At 41.3% G+C, this 17,790-nt stretch overlaps 1 protein-coding gene across 4 annotated transcripts in view; it reads left to right on the forward strand.

The window, feature by feature from the left end:
- Positions 1–2,300: 2,300 nt before the first annotated feature.
- Positions 2,301–17,790, forward strand: part of LOC111265068 (uncharacterized) — a 33,151-nt gene continuing 17,661 nt past the window's right edge. The window contains exons 1-2 of one of the 4 annotated variants that reach the window (XM_022841423.2): positions 13,690–13,992; positions 14,203–14,230. The gene's annotated coding sequence lies outside the window, so the exon portion shown is untranslated. Of the gene's footprint in view, positions 3,387–6,342; positions 6,408–13,689; positions 13,993–14,202; positions 14,231–17,790 lie in introns of those variants that run through there. The other 3 variants (XM_022841422.2, XM_086970329.1, XM_022841424.2) reach the window with 3 other exon arrangements.

A 17,790-nucleotide genomic window follows, 5' to 3' on the forward strand; every position in this document is an offset into this window, starting at 1 on the left:
CGTGGATGCAGGAACTTTAGTTCCAATAGGACTCTGTAAATACTGCAGATTATCTTAAGCAGCGGGCAAAGCTTCGCACGTTGAGCACGCATTGCTTCACGTTTGGGCCAACATATATAAGTGCAATCAACTTTATTGGCGTATCGTTACGTTCAAAACCCTTTCACGTAAAATTACATAAATACACCGTTAGTTACAGGACAACCGTCTACGACAGTCGGTTATCGACGGCTGCGGTAAAATAATATCATCAGACCTTCTTGGAGGTCTGAGTGGAAAATTTTAGCTAGTATTTTGGGCACACACTGTTACTTACAGACGAATATCAGGACAGCCGTTGCTAATAAGGCCTCGAAATGTTAAGCCTGAAAGTTTGCGAAGCTTTTGGAGCGTAAATCGATCGATATAGCTAGTTTAATAGCTATACACACGTGTGCGTGATTGATTAGAACTACGACGTACGAAACCATTTTATATATGCAACTCTCAACAAATAAACTCATGCCTAGCCTAATACCGATCCATAACTAATTGATGGCCAACTTACTATCAGCTGGTCCCCTAAAAGTAGATTGACAGGCTTCTCATTCAAGCTGGCAATGTATTAATCATCGTTGGAATACCCCGACAAAATGTTTCTCTGCTCAAAGATGCAGCAATGTCAATGTTTATTATTATGCAATGTTATCTACAAACAAGGACACCTATTCATGCTTTGCAATTCGAACACATAGGCCTAATTGAGAAATCGTTGCAAACGATAAGGTGTTAATAAGTACTACATATAATCAAATCGTTGGTGGGGAACACCAAGTCGTGCAAAAGACTTCTGTCAAACATTGCAAGACCTAATCCTTCTGTGTCAATTAGCTACTCATGACTCATTAATTGGCCTTCAAACATAGTAAGCATTACACTTGGCTGTTAAAACACTTTACACGCATTTCCTCTTTTGCCGACTAATTCCTTGCCAAACAATGAGGTAAACACTAATAATAACTATAAAAAAAAAAACAATAATCTATGATTCTATACGGTGGGCGTTTCAGTCTTGATGTAGGATTAATGGTAAGTCCGAGACGATGTTCCTATGATCTAACGTTGTAGCTGAGGTCCTGCCGCTCATACCGGTAAACAACGCTGAGCTGAGCTTCATGCGGCGCATTCATTAAATTAACGATGCGAAAACTCGCTATAGGGTCAATGTTCATCTGAGGATATAATCGGAATGCGTTATTATCACCACACTAACAGCGAGGGCGCAATCCTTACCGGGACAAGGACGAGCAAGTGCTATATCGACATTACCATGTACGCAAGAGGTAAAAAATACAAAAACTGTATTACTACACACTCTGTCGGTTACAGACGTGGCCCTGCTTGGCAAGCCCTTCCGTGTCTTTGGAGGCTTTCAGTGGCTCTTCATTTAGAACCCATGCACTCGTGCATGCTTACCATCAACCCATTACGCAGTTACGCTGTAGAAGGAAGACAGAAGGGCTTCGCGGTACGCGCGGTGCTTTTTTCCATTTGCAATTTCTGGATTGAGCCCATAAGTAGGGCAACTCCTTCACCATCGATCTAAATAATAACTCAAAAATAACTTATTCATGAGCGTAAATAGTTATGATTCCTCGAGGAAAATATGCAAACGTACATTTTTAATATCTTCTATATATTGAAACAACATAAAACTAACATTTGGCGTGCGATCTTGACTTCGCATGTACTACGTACATGTTTAAACCCTCGCTTTTACTTTCCTATATTTTTATAAGCGCACATTAACTGCTATTTCTCTATAAAAGCGTCTTCTTTGACCTTGATTCGTCCCTCTGTTTCGAGACCTCTACCTAAGCTGATATATACTTTAAGGCCGCATTTTCTGCGCATGGCCAGCAGCCTTACACCACCGGCTCCTTTAGTGACTTCGAGCTACTCTCCGCTCTGTTGTATACTCTCCCGGTGTCCTTCTCGGCTGCGCTCCCATCTTCTGCTGATTCTTCTGGAAGCTTCTAGATGGCGGCTCCTTCTTCTCTCTGAGAAAACGACTACGGGAGGGCTCCCCGGATATCCTAGACCATCCCGCAACGGAAAGGTAGGGGGGTAGGTTGTTCATTCCGTCTCCTACTTCCCACAGACCTTTATCGGCCCCTTTTGGGCGCTAGCTTGTGTTCATGTCTAGATTGGCCACCCGGCTCATGCCCACGTTGTCCTGTGTGGGATTGGGACAGGCGTTGGCCCTTCCTCTCTAACTTCGGCTGCCGTTTCGTTAGCCCTCTCCTCAAACAGCAGCAGCCGCCGCGCGGATCCGAGGAGCACAAGCCAGGGACCGGCAATTCACGGCAGCGGAGGCGACAGTGAACAAAGCGGATAGCGAGCGCCCACCAAACTGCTGTCAGCCTAACAGCAGCCACGGACTACCACTGTTACATCTACAAGAGCACTAGGCATTGCCACCTGCGTCTCCGTTACACCTGCCTTGCCTGCTGCCGCTTGCGCACTGCGGTGGGATGCGAGATAAAGAGAGTGAAAAGGAGCAAGCCCCACGCTCAATACCTCCAGTTTACTGGCCGTTCTGTTGTCAGGGGTTCCATTATCCTTAGGCTGTCGACGTCCTCACTTAGAGCGGTCAGAAATTGGTCATCCAATTGACAACATCGCGCGTGGACAAGTAGTCGACAGATAAATTGCAACCACTTTCATTGCGAGTCTCGCCAAACTTTTTCTGACTCGACATTATTTGGTAAAGGCTACCATCAATAAACAAAGGAAAAATACGAAAAAGGCGAAGAAAAAAGAGCGTCAACGCTAGCGGCAATCGAACAGGAACCAACGGAGTGGCGGTCAGAACAGGTTAGCGAAGGCACAAGTTTTAACAAGCTGGGGAATACGCACCTACCTCACAATAGCGAAGAACCAGCTGAGTCAGATCTGAGGAAGCAGAAAGAGAGAAAGAGAAAGAGAGAGAGAGAGAGAGAGACGAAGGAAAAACGAGTGCAGGATTCGCGTCTCAGATCAGCACACGTACACTAGGAGGAGGACCAGTCATTGATATACGCTATCTAATAGTAGCAATAAAAAGGACGTGTACAAGAAGTTTTCCATTGTGCAGCTGTTGCGACACCCATACCTTGGCCAACGTAAGGACTGAGAGGAACGAAACGGTCGTCAGGAATAAGTCGACACATTACAGTGGTGCTTTCGATGATGTGACTCTTTCGGTGATTTGACTATCGCTGGCAACCGTTCTAAGTTTTCTTCGAAAAGTCACTAAGTCCTAACAAGACAGGAAGTTCGATAGACATTTTGCGAACGGCTCTATAACAGAAACCAGGGTGTCGATGCTGTGGTATTTATCTAGCAGTGCAACGGAAGCAATCAGAGTAAGTTCTTCTTTAGCGGTTCGTTTTCCGCATAACGTGATCTAAGTGTTTCTGTAACACTGGCACTAGGGATGTAAAACCTTTTGATATCATTGTTCCTTGCATTTATTATCGATTCTGTTGCGTTGACGATCCTAGAGCGTAGTATAGAGTTTTGGGCGAAAAACTTAGCTTGCTTATAGAAACCGACGCGGGCTTGCCAATGAATAAGTTCTGCGAGCTATTTAAACTAAGACAAAATTTTCGCAAGGTTCGCAGATGGAATGGAAATGTCAGTACGGGACAATTGTACTTTGCTTTGGAGATATAGGCAAAAGTGTTTGACTATGAGATCTAAGAAATCGTCAGTAAAAATATCGCTACTGATTCAGGATCGATGGTCAGAAATTTCTGCAGGTGATTGTAATACAGTTAAGCCAATAGTAGATCAATTTGATTACTTTTTTTTCTTTTTTTTAACTGTGCCTCACGCAAATCGTCTAAAGTTGTATAAAATTAAATGGCAGTAATTCACTTCAATTAGTCATAGAACTTTTCATATATGAAAGTATTAATCAAATGGTCAATGTAGACACAGGGTTTAGATAAACTGTTAGCTGTTTGTATATAAGTCAAAAGTTAGGTCTCGCAGCTTCTTAAAGCGACAAAAAATGGAGACAAAAAAGAGGTGCGAGCTTATCTTTTAGGTGTTTCTAAAGCAATTATATAAACCATGTGCGTAAGTCAGTCACAACCTAGGAACCATGGTACAATACATGACGCATACGTAGATTTTGCAAGTCTACGATTCAGTCTAGACATGTGTTTAGCTCTACCTTGGTGAAGTGTGTAAGTATCTCTTAGTTATATGCAACCAATGCAATTGAATGTATATATTTGTGGCTACTATATCCTTAGCTGACTTGCTATCACCGATTGATAACCTGATTAGATACTCATATCTGACATGATCTCCCACTATAATGCTCATTCCCATGAGATAATCGCCGTCAAGGACGAACCTTGATGGCGTTTCTTGTCGATGACTGCCGCTACGTTTAGTTCGGTGGTATCGTTTTAGCGTTTCGTCTGCAGCATCTTTTCAGTGTTGCATATGGCCGTTCGTCCCAGGACTAAGCCGAATGGATGGTGAAGTATATAGGTCTCTATGAAAATTCCTTCTTGACACCGAAACAAGTTCCGTCTTCGACCTTGCTTTCCGGTGAAACTTTTGTATTATCGGACGGCTTATTTGGCGATTGATCCGAGGCCGAACTTGATGGATCAGCCTCGCAAACAGTAAATAACTACGAAGCGATGGGACCACTGATTTAACGTCAGACTTGTGTTTTTTCCCATCACTTCTGATTTCGGCTGTCGCGGTTCTGTTTGAGACCTGCCGCAAGAGAAGATAATGCCAGTGTCGATCTCCATTGATATGTGCATATTGCATACGCCATTGTGATACTGAAGCATTGCTTGCAGCTTGACATCTCGTATCGATCGGCAACTTATGGACGAAAGCGCGCTCGGCTAATCTAAGCAAGTTCTGTAAAAAAGAAAAGATTTTATAGTGCTTTCATGTCAAGTTTGATGCAGCACTTGGATATTTATTCATAGAAATTCATACAAACTTGAGTGAAGCACATGGGTCATGTCAGGTGGTCCAATAAACGTTTTATTTGGCTTGAGGGTGGTAGCTATTGTACACGTTCCCATGCAGTGATGCGTTTATGCAGAAGATGTATGCATGGCAACATGTATGTTTATTGTTGTACAAGATTGTCCCTATTTAACAACGACAAATTTTAGATCCCAGATAGTAAAAAGAGTATATATTGACCTGCCAATGTCCCGTCGGTGACTTACCGTGCGGCTGACAACAGCTGTTGTTATTCTGTCGTTTTCTCCGCTCGTTGAGCTGAATTGCGGGCTTTTGTAAAATCAACGCGTGCGATTGGAAACGGAAGTAGCGTGGAGTCACTTAAAATTCTTCGGTCGATAAAAGAAGTGTTAGAGCCACCAAAAACTTGTAGCAGCAGCCTATTTAGGCGTGCATATGTTACTATATTATATTGTAAACGATTTTTATTTAACGATATATTGTAGTGCCCATGTTTGGGCCTGGACCAACTTCCAAATCTAATCCCATTCCCTATCTCGAGTGTCAAAATTTCTGTTGCTCTACTTTTGTTTTCTCCTTCTACGATTTCTCCGCCTGTCTATGGCGCTGCGTCACTGCCTCAGCCCCAAACAGTTCTTTACCAATAGTCATCATCGTCTGGTTAGAAGCAGCAGCAGCCAAACGTATGTCCAGGTGACAAAAAAAAACGCCGCGAAAGGTTCGGCGACTATGGTTACAATCGAGACATGGAAAGACACCAAGCGTCCTGGCGTGCCTATCAGGCTGGCGCATTGATACAATGATGACAGGAGGGACTGCTCTGAGAGAGAAAAGCATTTGCTGTCTCTTTGCAACAATAACCTTCTAGGTGTCTCCCAGCCGATGATTTTCGCAGGCCCCCATTCGTTCCAGCGTCCTTGAAGTTGAACGTTTTGACGCTTCTTTCTGTGTCAAGCCACGAAAGCCGACTTCCAACTTCTTCCAAGTTTTTGCCTCTCTTAACTAGCTCCGTCGCTTTGCCTCAGCTCGCCTCTCTCCTGCCTTTCTCATTGTATTATAATTTTTACGGCGCCAGAGGGCGGCGCTGCTGACAAGAAAACTTCGTCGTCTCTGACCTGCAGGACATGGCAAAACAGTTGGCCTATTGTGCTATCCAGCTAGACGAATACGTGTACAGAAAGACCTCCATGCCTTGTCATGGCAGACACAATTTCAGTAATAGTAGTAGTGAAGGAAAATATCAGAAACATTTTTCCTTTCATCCTTCTTGCTTTTTTTGCGTCGGTGAATGTAGGCAGTGGACCGCCGGTAATGCATGACCGGCCTCATGCGATGTGCGTGAGGGAAACTGTTTTAATTGAGGGCCGTCTCGAGTTTATGTTGGGAGGGCGTCTGCAGGAACACGATCACTGCGGCGGGTAAGAGCAGATTTGAGTCTTTCATATGTGGATACAGAGCAGCGAAGTGAAAGGCTTCCATTAATTATAACAATTTCGAAAAAAAACACACATAATAACACATAGTTAAATTCTGCCTTAAGCCCACAAGATGATCGCAGTGCATAGAAGTAACATAAGTTTGGGTGTAGGTAACACAACTGCTGGTGAACATGGGCTCGCAGTTTTAGTGCTCAGCTTTAGCTGGATTTTTGGCCAGTTTTTTTTTACTTCTATCTACGTATTGTATGTTCCACGGCGTACTCAATAAGGTCACCTGAAATGAACATACACAGATATAGTATAGTACTAGTATACTTTGTTGAGGCTGGAAAAAAGAACGCAGTTAAGTAAAATGTACGCTAACGTGATAGAATCTATGACACCTAATTCAAAACATAGTTTATTAACAAGCGCCGGCGCAGCAAGTGGGTAAAAGTTGTCTAAATTGTGTTTCTGTTGGCGTTAATTAAAAATGCTTCAGCGATTCGGTAAAACCCACTGGTTAGACAGTGTTACAGTTACCGCTGTAACTTTCATCATTTCATTTGGACGGGAGTGAATTAAGAATACCTCGGTAGTGGTGGGCGATACCTTGGTAATTAAGAATTATAAAATTATCCTACAGAGTACGTTACAGCGATCCTATACCAATCAGGAGTCCACTAATGAAAAAGGGGCAAGAAATGACGGGTAGCACTGTCTGTAACATGAATAGAACACACTTTCCAACAGTGGAATATCTGTATTCTGGGCTTTGTTCGGCTCATTCCATTCTCCAAAGATTCCAATACCAGCTGCAGCATAATAATTAATCAAATTTGCTCTACGAACACGATGTGGCAGGAAGTTCTGATATTACTGAACCAGAACATCCTGCTAGACGTGGTAAACGGGAATACTCTTTTTCGACGAGGTTATATGTGTATCAGTTACTGGTTATATTTACTACAGAGAAGTAGATTCCTAAGCTTCGGGTTTTGCTATATATGCGATATCTCAGGCCTGATGTCCTTTGAAGTGGTTAGATTTAACGGATAAAATCGTCTAGTTCATACGTATTTTACGAATTATTGCATGACTCCGATCAAACTAATGTCAAATTAGAGCCTATGCATATAATTAAAGATTGATTTTACTACCCGAAAGACGGTTCCACTAATTGTTACCTTTCACGAATAACGTCCACACCTTTTAGGTGTCACGCGGCCTTAGTCACATGCACATAGTAGGATATTTGGCCTAGAGGAAATTCTGTATATGCATTCATTATCTGCAATGTAAACGAATTAAAAACAAAAACATGCAAGCAAAAAGAAGGAGAACTTATATGTGATCGTTTTTGCCGTTTTATAAATTGTAACAGGATGTTAATAAATTTTGTACAACACAAACAGAGGATGATCGATTGGGTGGTGAGTGTGGTTTCTGGTGTGACCTGAGTCTTTATATTGGCTGACATACAAGGTTGAGAATGCTTCACAAATTGTTAACGTAGACGTTACCGTAATCTGTCACGGCTACTATCTGTGCGGCCATGATAATTATGATGTATCCATAATGCTTCCTCCTATGTAAGTGTTTAAAAAACTTTTCACATAAAGGACACACCAACCAGTCACTTTTTACTTAGTGAACCCGTGAGTTGAAAGCAACGCTACTTCATTAAGGACCGAATCAGGTTAATGCAGCAAAAAGATGTTGGAGGTCAAACCTGCGTCCTGTTCAGGGTACGATGGGCATGGGAAATACGCGTGTCATCAATCTATAGTTTGCTAAAAAAACGTCAAAACGAACTCTACTCAATTGAGCCGAGTCATTTCTTGTGTTAAATAGCACTAACACACAAATGAAGAACTCAATAGGTCATTACCTAAAATTAGAAATGTACGATACACACAGTAGTGGATTCAATGAATAGAAGATCTTTAATTTATTTTATTGACGCATACCATGGATTTTTTTTAATACACACCTATACAACTAATCTACTTGATACCTCTTTGATATGCGGGCTTCATACTTCGAAATCATAATAGAAATATGTCGCCTGCAACATTACACACAAAGCGATTCAGCACACAATATAGAAATATGTATAACCGCGTTGAGTATATTAGGAAGTTACACCTCAATCGTAGTGACACTGCACTAGCGCGGGTCAGAAAACCGGCAACTACTGCATCCGCTGGCGTCGCTACTGCTGTTGCGAGCAGGATCTGCTAAAGGGCCTATTGTCTTGTTGCGTGGGGCCGAGGTTGGGGATAGCTCCACCCTGATCTTCTTAGTTCAGCCTGCAGCGCCATACACGAACCGGTCATGTTATCGATATCTGGCAGTAGCTGCAAACACCATAGCTTGTAGTTCTAACTCATGGTACATTAATACTCCTCCGTTTAGGCTACAATCAGTTGAAACGGCGGATGTGATCCCCTGCGAAGGTGAATTGTGACGGATTGTGAGCTTGTGGCCGTCAGGCAGGCAGGCGTAATATGGCAGAGACCAGCCAGAGAGGTATCACAGCTTTTCAGCGATGAAAGTTAACTAACATCTCCGGGATCAGCGATATTTTTTTTCTCATAATTATCCCCACTGCAGTCTTAGGCGACGTAATTGGTAGTAGGCAAAGAGCCTCCTGGTTTCGAAATCAGCGCTGTGTTATCACAGTGTTAGGGAAATTACGCGTTTTATTTGGATTATTCTGTTTCGATATAAAAAGTGTGGTTTTGTAGCTTTCATCAGACGCGGATGTAACCTCTTAGAGCCTTAAAATAAATCTGTAGCAGGACTAACTATTTTGCGGAAGATGGACAAGCCTGATGTTTGCCCACCATGTGAGTTGGCCAAAAAAATTTTACGACGACTGTTTAGCTACTTGACTTAGATCACACTCCTGTTAAAGGAAGGTCGTAGTTATAAGAAGCTATTCATCTTTATTAACAAGAACTTTATGTTGCAGCGTTTTCTATCAGTAGCTTTGGGCTTTTCCCTTTACACACGATACCGACTACAGTGATTTACTCTAAACTGAGAAGAACTTATGTAAAATAGTATAATGAGCATATCCGTTATGTGATTATTTACTTTAGGCGGTCTTTCTCTCGAGATGTATGTTATAACTCAGGACCATGGGGAACGAACTCAGAAAAAGGTACGTTCACATCGTCCAAGGGAACGTTCGGCCGTCAGTGTCTGTAATTTATCGCAGAAATTATCGATAACCAGCAATACTTTGCCTGGTGACATCATTTCCATTGAGAAAGCATATCAGGATAGTGCAATTGACTAGATACATTTGTAACGACTGGTTGAGGCACAGACCTCAGTTTGTAGGTCCGCTTTCAACTAACCCTTCAATGTATAATTGTGTTTCAAGTTGAAAATAAACTTGTTTGAATTTATTTTGCCATGCTTGGCCGACAGATTATGATGGCCGTAAGGAAATGACATATGTTTTAATTAATTTGTATTGGGTTGCATCAAAACGAATTACTTTCGCCATGTTCTTTAAACATACCATAATACTCAATTTTACTAGATCATATCGTTTAGATATTGCTGCCTATGTAAATGCTATACAACAATCATGACTGGATAATCAATAATGAACATAAGCTCCAATGGTGGGATTCGTCTGAGAAGAGGCAACACGAAAGAGGACTAAAAGAGTTAGCTTTCATATATGAGGTTCCGCGTACCTAATAATGCAGACACACATGAAACGCTTGTAGATTTTCCAAATGCAAAAAAAAAATTATAGAAATATATAATTTCTATAATATTTAGTCACACATTCATATTATTAGAGATTTTTAATCGGTAAAACTCAATCTTCGCAGGACAAGGCGCACGTTCAGTGAACGGCAATACTTTAAGAGATCATCTTTTCTCTCGAATCGACATGTGCACTCTATTTGGAATACTTAAAACTTCTTGAGGCACATACAACAAAGATGTAAAAAGTACTAACGTGTTTTTGTATACAAAAAGTATTGAGTTGAAACAACAAGCATCTACATTATAGTCAATAAAATAGTTAATTATATTGATATAAGAACACAGGTCTGCATAGGCAGATGTCATCAAAAAACACTCGAGTGTTTTCTGTTAATCAGCCGAGTTCAAGCAACGGCTATAGAATATATATTAGAAATTATATATCTCAGAGTAGCCACTCTCATGTCTTAGTCCAAAGCCCGAACGCTCCGACGCTTTGCGAGCACACCAGTAAGGGACAGGCGCAACTGCATCAGTATCTGCGAATCAGCGTCACTGAAGCTTGTATAGAAGGCCCCCTTTTGTATACTTTTAACAATTTTATTTGCTTTTGGAAACAATGTCCGTGCACGGAGTCTGTATATTATACAGTTGTTGAGATACAATAAGGGATAAATACAAGCTAATATGCGTATCTAGCTACTTCATAACAAAGTACTAAAAAGTGGTGCCCATCAGTGCAGTCATATTGGTGTGCTATATATTTCAGACTCTGCTATTTAAGGGTACATCTATTCAACACAAGTTATATGCTGACCGTTTGTGCGAAAATTATAGATAATAAATTTACGATATTTAATATTTCAAATGACTTTATAGGAGCGTATATCTCGCATTAATACATTTTTTTTCGTTTTTTTTTTTTTTTTTTTCGAAAAATTGAGCCCTTTCCCACAAGCGAAAAAACATCAGTTACCTACGATTCCAATTGTGCTCTAAGTTTATGGTTCTAGTACGTAGATTTAAATTTGAATGGATGTTGCAGTCCCAGTGTGATATGAAAACTATCGTATATGAAATATGGATAACCTTCGATCAATATATGGTGTCACCTATTCGAATCTGCGTGTTATCAGCCTCTTAACTGTTATCGACTGGCTTCAACTGAAAAGTAAACGCAGCCCACAACTGATGCAGATCCCCCTAAACATAGCCGATACTGACTAGACGTTATTTACAGTGATTTCATTCGATGCCTGTCTACAATATGTGCTTTTCATTCATAATGATCAAGTTGAAATTTGGGTTCTACCAGCGAATTGGTTCCACCCAATTGGAAACATCGAACTTTTTCCTCGTATCTCTAATGCAATCGCTACAAATCGTGGATCCCTAATATGAAACGGTTGCAGTAATTTTATACTAGGCTCGCCATCGGGGTCACAGACATACGCCAGAACCAGTTGCCAATATATACGGAGTAGTGCGTGCTCAATAGGACGTCGTAATAGATCGACATATGAAAGGCTCACGTAGTCATTTGGTCCGCTGGTCCTTCACAGCCAAAGCAAACAAAAGTGTTTTTATAATACGTACGGCCTCCGTTCTATACCTACGGAATAGATACACTATTTAGATATTAATCTAACTACCAAAATAGAAGAGCTCGATTTTTCCGGATGCAGATCTAACTGTGTACGTCGGCAAAGGTTAACCTGTGTGAAACGGGATCGTCACTAGATTGAAGGTATCGATATCCCGTATTATATGTTTGACCTGGTCCATTGAAGCAATACTGAATTGTTAAGTTCACTCCACTTACACATTTAGTTTTTTTTTTTTTGGCAAGCTATACAATGGTTCAACACCGGGAATTTTAAACTTAAACTTAAACTTAAACACAAATACTTTAAACGAAGCAGGAGAAATCTGTTAGTGGAATCGAGTTTCCACGCTCTGTGAAACAATCATTAAGTCCAGCAGCTGTGTCCCAAACGGCAACAATTCGAAACTCTCATCAGGCAGTAAAATTCAAAACACAAACTGCTGCAGTACAATCTTCACAATTGGGTCTGAGAAGATAATCGTGTATTAACTGAAATGAGACACGCCAAGTCATCAGCTGGGGGCAGTGGCACAATCACATGCCGCTGGGTCAGACAGAATGATGCGACTAATTGACCATAGTTCCAACAGCGACCTGACCGAAAAGGTCCCAGACTTAATTCGCACGGCCTTAGAGAAGCATACTGCTTTTTTTTGTAGGACATACAAGAGTCCTGTTGAAGGTCCCATTTTTGACGGGTGCCCAAAAAGATTTTCATCATGGAACTGCCGATTCGTTACGATGCTGGGCATTACTATGGTAAACAGCCATTGGCACACAGATGCATTATGAATGAACGTATATGATGAATCGCAAATGATACAGACGCCTCTTTTATTTTATAACACGATTGTACAGGTCACGCATTTTACACAATCGTGTTATACTATCACAGGTCTAAGCGTCTTTAATTTTAATTTTAAGCTACGAGTTTCAATTTCAAATGCGTCGTACAACTGCGTATTGAATAGTAAATCATTCTGGAAGATAAATTTTGGCTAAGTTTTTGTCCACAGGTGGACGTGCATTGCACAGACCCAGATGTCCTGCCCAGAGTGACATTTGCCACTTTATTTATAAGTGGAAGCAAAAGCAAATAACGATTAAACTAAGTAACTTGCATATGCTAATTGAAAAATTGAAGCAAGCCTACAATTGAATGTATTATTACATATACAATTGAATGTATTATTACATAGAGACTGAAACACGCCGTGACTATTGTAGATCGCAGTTCGAAAAACTTTTTTTTGTCTCATATGTCAAGTACACCAGACACACTGATACTAACAGCTCGAGAAGCACTTCGTTAACTTGCCGATGCCGATCTGGTAACAGTCGAGGTCCCTGAAGGGCTCTATTACAAAATCCTCGACGCTCTGCTCCAATTTTGCGTACTGTGCATCTGAGTGGATAAGTGATTCTTCGCCCGAGTTGCTAAAGTACTCTCTAAGGACGATTCTTTCTGGTACCGTGAGCTCTGGATGCGGTATTCTCGCTGGCGTTTACTAGAGGGAGTCTGTTTTGACCTGCCAAAGAGATACGTATCTGCTCAAAGTCAAATCCTAGGCTGCGAGATGCGCATGGCAGGTACATTCGACTCATACCATATAAAGGGAGAATCCCTGAGTACTCTTCTGCTCTGCCGCAGTGAGTGCTAGTGAATTATGCATTCTCTAATGTAGCCGTCACTTGATGGTGATGGTTCGTTCATACCTGAACGTTAGCCCCAGGTACCGAAGCGTCTACGGGGCAGCTACCGTACGCGGATTAGCCATTCAGGAACTCGCGCAAAAATTGAGCGCTAGGTGTAACCTCTCACTAGCATTCGTTGCGTACGGATAAGAGGGCTCACATGGACAGGGGAGTTCCGGTAGCTGGTTTGGGTGAGGGATTTCAGGCGACCCTCAACCTCTGGTGGGCAAGGCCGTGTCTAAGGTAGATTAGCGTGGAAAGAGCTCCGGCTGTAACTATCACGCAAAGTAAAAACTTCCTAACGTACGCCGAAAAGTGTACCGACCGTTGGTAACTTTGTGGACCAACTGAAGTTCGCCAGCTATCGAATTGATTGCTGTTGCAGTGACCTTGTCCAGCTTATATACACTTATCATACATTTAACGACAGAGCAAATCAATATGTTCGTTATAGAAAACAATTAGATGCTAGTGAAATCAATTACCGAACTCGTCGTTGTGAAAGGCAACCGAATACTGTATCGGCATACGAGCTGTTGAGCAGAAACCGTAAGTATAATAGATAAAGTTAATTATTTTTCGCGAGCAACAACGAACGGGATCTGCCAAGTAGTAGTGTGTGCTATTTCATAGTCTATTGTTCTACCAGTGAGCCTAAATGAAAATGACGATACGCCTTTTCCTGGCCGAAACTTCTACGGGCGTCCGTCCAATGATAGCCGAAGTATAAAACATCCTTTTATTTAATGATTGTTGTAGGTTGCGCGCGGCAAATATTTATGACAAGGTACGTGTACGATATCGTTGCATGACGACATTTAATCGCACTGTTCGCATTGGGATCAAATCACTCGAACGTATGTTGACCTTCCTTTGTCATTCAGCATCCAGGCACGCTTATCCGCGTACTATTGACCGTGTTGGAGTGGAGGACAAGTTCAAGTTAATATTAATATTACAGTAGAACGTCGCTTTTACGGTTTCGTTTTTATTAAATTCAAATCGTTGATAAGTCTTCCTCGATTAGGGCTAGAGTTCTCGTTGCAGGTCTGCTATTTCATTAATAGATACCTCAGTTGTGTGGCGTGATGCGCTCATATAAATATAGCATAGACACGTAATGAGAGCACACACAATGAAAGCCACTTGAACGTCCAGGCATACACTAGCGTTTCAAAATAGCTTCGGTCACCATGGAACCGGTGTATATGGACTGCATATAGAGTAGGCGGAACATGTCGAAGAGAAGATGCAGCAGGAGGTAGCTGCTGGACAATCTTTTTAAAAACCAAATTTCCTACGAACCAGGGGCTTGTCATATCGAGCATAGCACCTAGCATGTAATTGAAAATTATCGACAAACTTTTGCAGTACAACTCCATTCACTTTCATAGGTAGCAAGGCTTGCTTCGATCGATAGGAAATTGGGTAGTGAGCAGACTATCCATTTGACAAACCATTTTCAGTGACCTTGAAGAGGAGATCTACAGCTTGTCTATATGGAAGCTTGCCCCGATATTGTGATAGTATGAATCACTCTTCCAGCTTGTGCATTGGAGTCGATCTGTACTTGTCTTTCACTGCCTGCCTCGTAGGCGCCTATATAATCGACTCCAGTTATACTTTATACGTATGTCTGCGGTATGTGCTCAATGCTTTTAGTCCTCACAAGTCATAGAGGGTTCAGCTTCCTTGCGATCTTTTCAGCATACCCGTTTGCGACCGTAGATTAATACTAATAATAGTAATATCTTTCATATCGATCTGTACGTAGTTCTTTTTGGATGTCGGAGGCTGTGCCCAAAAAATGCACCACACGAAGGAATACATAGTACCTATGAGGGAACGAAGGACTAGCACTGAATAAATGTGTGTCTTTGGAACCTTTGCTGTTACGACACGAAATCATACGGAATATAAGATTCACAAATAAAAAAACACGACTTTTTGGGATGGCTTATAAAACTGTACAACCTTGCCTGGGTTGCCCCCCATCTGAAACAGACTTAATGGGACAAATTGTACAAACCATTACTTGAAATTAATTGTGAAGGTATTTAGATGTTCAATGACAGGTCTTCATAGGAAAACTCTTGAGATGCGATCTCGTAAAATAAAAGTCGGTGTTTTCCTATGTTGTCTACTTCTGTATGAACTGGAACAGCTGCTCTCGATTTCAGTTAGCCACATAAGTTGTCAAGTTCTGATCGAAAAATTTGAAGGGTAACAGTACTTAGTTTCTAACTTTATCGTTAAATATACTTGAACGTTTGAAAAAATTACTCTTCAATATGAATACGTAGACGTAAAAGTAGCCTTCTTTTTTTTAGCAGGACAATACGAAGTTCTCTTAAACATCGAGGCAACCGGTCTGTGCTCGTTTCACGCTGAAATCCTTCAGCAGTGTTGTTCAGGGAATAGAATAAACGCGAGAACCGTTAAGATCTCTCTGAAAACTCGTACGATTTCAAAAAAAAACGCCACGTCCGTTTCTGTCTCCCAGTCAGCGTCATGGATTGTCCTGAATCTGGCCGCCGATTCGTTCATGAACAGAAATCGATGTAAACAAATAGCTATAACAGAATCTGTCTGAAGTACTGAAATGCATGTTCTAACTATGCAACTTCAGTTTTTGGGTGCGCGTATAGATATCAGCACATAGTAAGGATCGTTATTATACCTCTAATGGCACCGTTTAAATAGACTGTTACATTTTTAATTATAGCTGGGTTTCAGTATGTGTCCTATACTGATTATTATCATAAAGAAAATGACAAAAAAAAATGCTTAATATCTTGTGTTATATAAATATAACACATTTTGAAATAACTAACGCCTCCAGACTTAATCCGATATTTTTTCAGAGAATTACCATGTACAAAGACACTTCGGAGTTTGCCGACAATCGATTGGTTAGAACAATGATACCGAACGTTTTCAGAATAATAATCTGACTAGATAAAGAACTTTTGCTCATGAACACAAATTAAACCGTATCCCGGATAAACGGTGAAAAATGTGTTTCAAGCACACCAATTGATTGCTATTTATTAGATCCATTCTTTATTCGACAAATTCCTAGACGATCACAACCGGTCGTAAAAAGGGTCTTGCCTGGCGATCTCTCGTATCAGACGCGTACGGTCTGAATGCGCCAGCCATTCTCGTCTGGGAAAGAATCTGGTGCCAAACGAATTCTGCCTACTTAACGACCAAGCGTCGCTCGATTTGCCAATTTCGCAACGCTCGCCTATGAGCCTGAAGCTACGAAACGACTGATCTTGAGCCTGCGTACTGCTGAAGTCTCCTCAAGTAACGCCAAACCGCGTAGCTACGCAATACGACGGAAGAGAGGCTAGTAGTGGGTTGGCGTCAGATGTTACCACAGGCAACCCACCAGTTGCTCAAATTTGTTGACTAGAGCAGTGAATTGTTCGTTGGCAACTCGAATCACAAGATCCGCCTAACTTCTCAGTGAATTTAATCCTTGAGTCTTGATTAATCATTTTATTTACCTTGGTCGTAATCGTATATAATGACCAGTTTTTAGTATTACATTAAGAATCAGCTCTACCAAAATAAAACGTTGTGTATTTACGTTAGGCAAAGTAAAAGATGGATAATTAAGGCCATAAAATATGCAGCCTAAAGGTAGACCAATTCTACTATACGTGTCGACTGTAGCAAGCTGCATATTCTAGTATGCGGAAAGAGAGCGTTCACTTTTCTTTTTGATTTTTATAATTCTCATGAACATATAGCACTGTGGTCATGATTTATGATTCATTTGTCCCAGCAGCAGCAGCTTCAGTTTCTAGATCTTTCGAGAATAGAACAGAAAAACATTTCGTAATAGGTCGATCAGTGTGGCCTATACCATATCCCGGTAGGCCGCTGTAATGAAATGCTATACTATTACATGTTGCTCTTCACTGCTGGCATTATATCTGGCATCTTCTGGCGAGAAGCAGGTCCAGAGTAAGAAATAGCGTCTACATATGACTAGATTTTCCCCTTGTGGGGAGATGGCCACTTAGGTAAGTACGCACACGGCATGCACAAACCCACGCTCTTACAAACTCTGAACTGCCACCTAATGTCTGATAGGGAAAGTGCTAAAACAATAAAGTGTGGCCTTCGTGGGGACGATAAGAAGTTACACTTAGAAGAAGCGGTAAAAACATTTAAACACTTCACAGAAAAGCTTCAACTATCCTTTTCGTGTTTATCTTTCATGATATGCGACTGTATAGTTGACTTGTCATGAGTTCTCATGATAAACAAAAGTTTATTGCCATACATTGCCTGCACATATTGCACGGATAATTTGACGTCTAAATAGCCATT

Source organism: Varroa jacobsoni, unplaced genomic scaffold (genome assembly GCF_002532875.2).
Source record: "Varroa jacobsoni isolate VJ856 unplaced genomic scaffold, vjacob_1.0 scaffold_928, whole genome shotgun sequence".
NCBI lineage: Eukaryota > Metazoa > Arthropoda > Arachnida > Mesostigmata > Varroidae > Varroa > Varroa jacobsoni.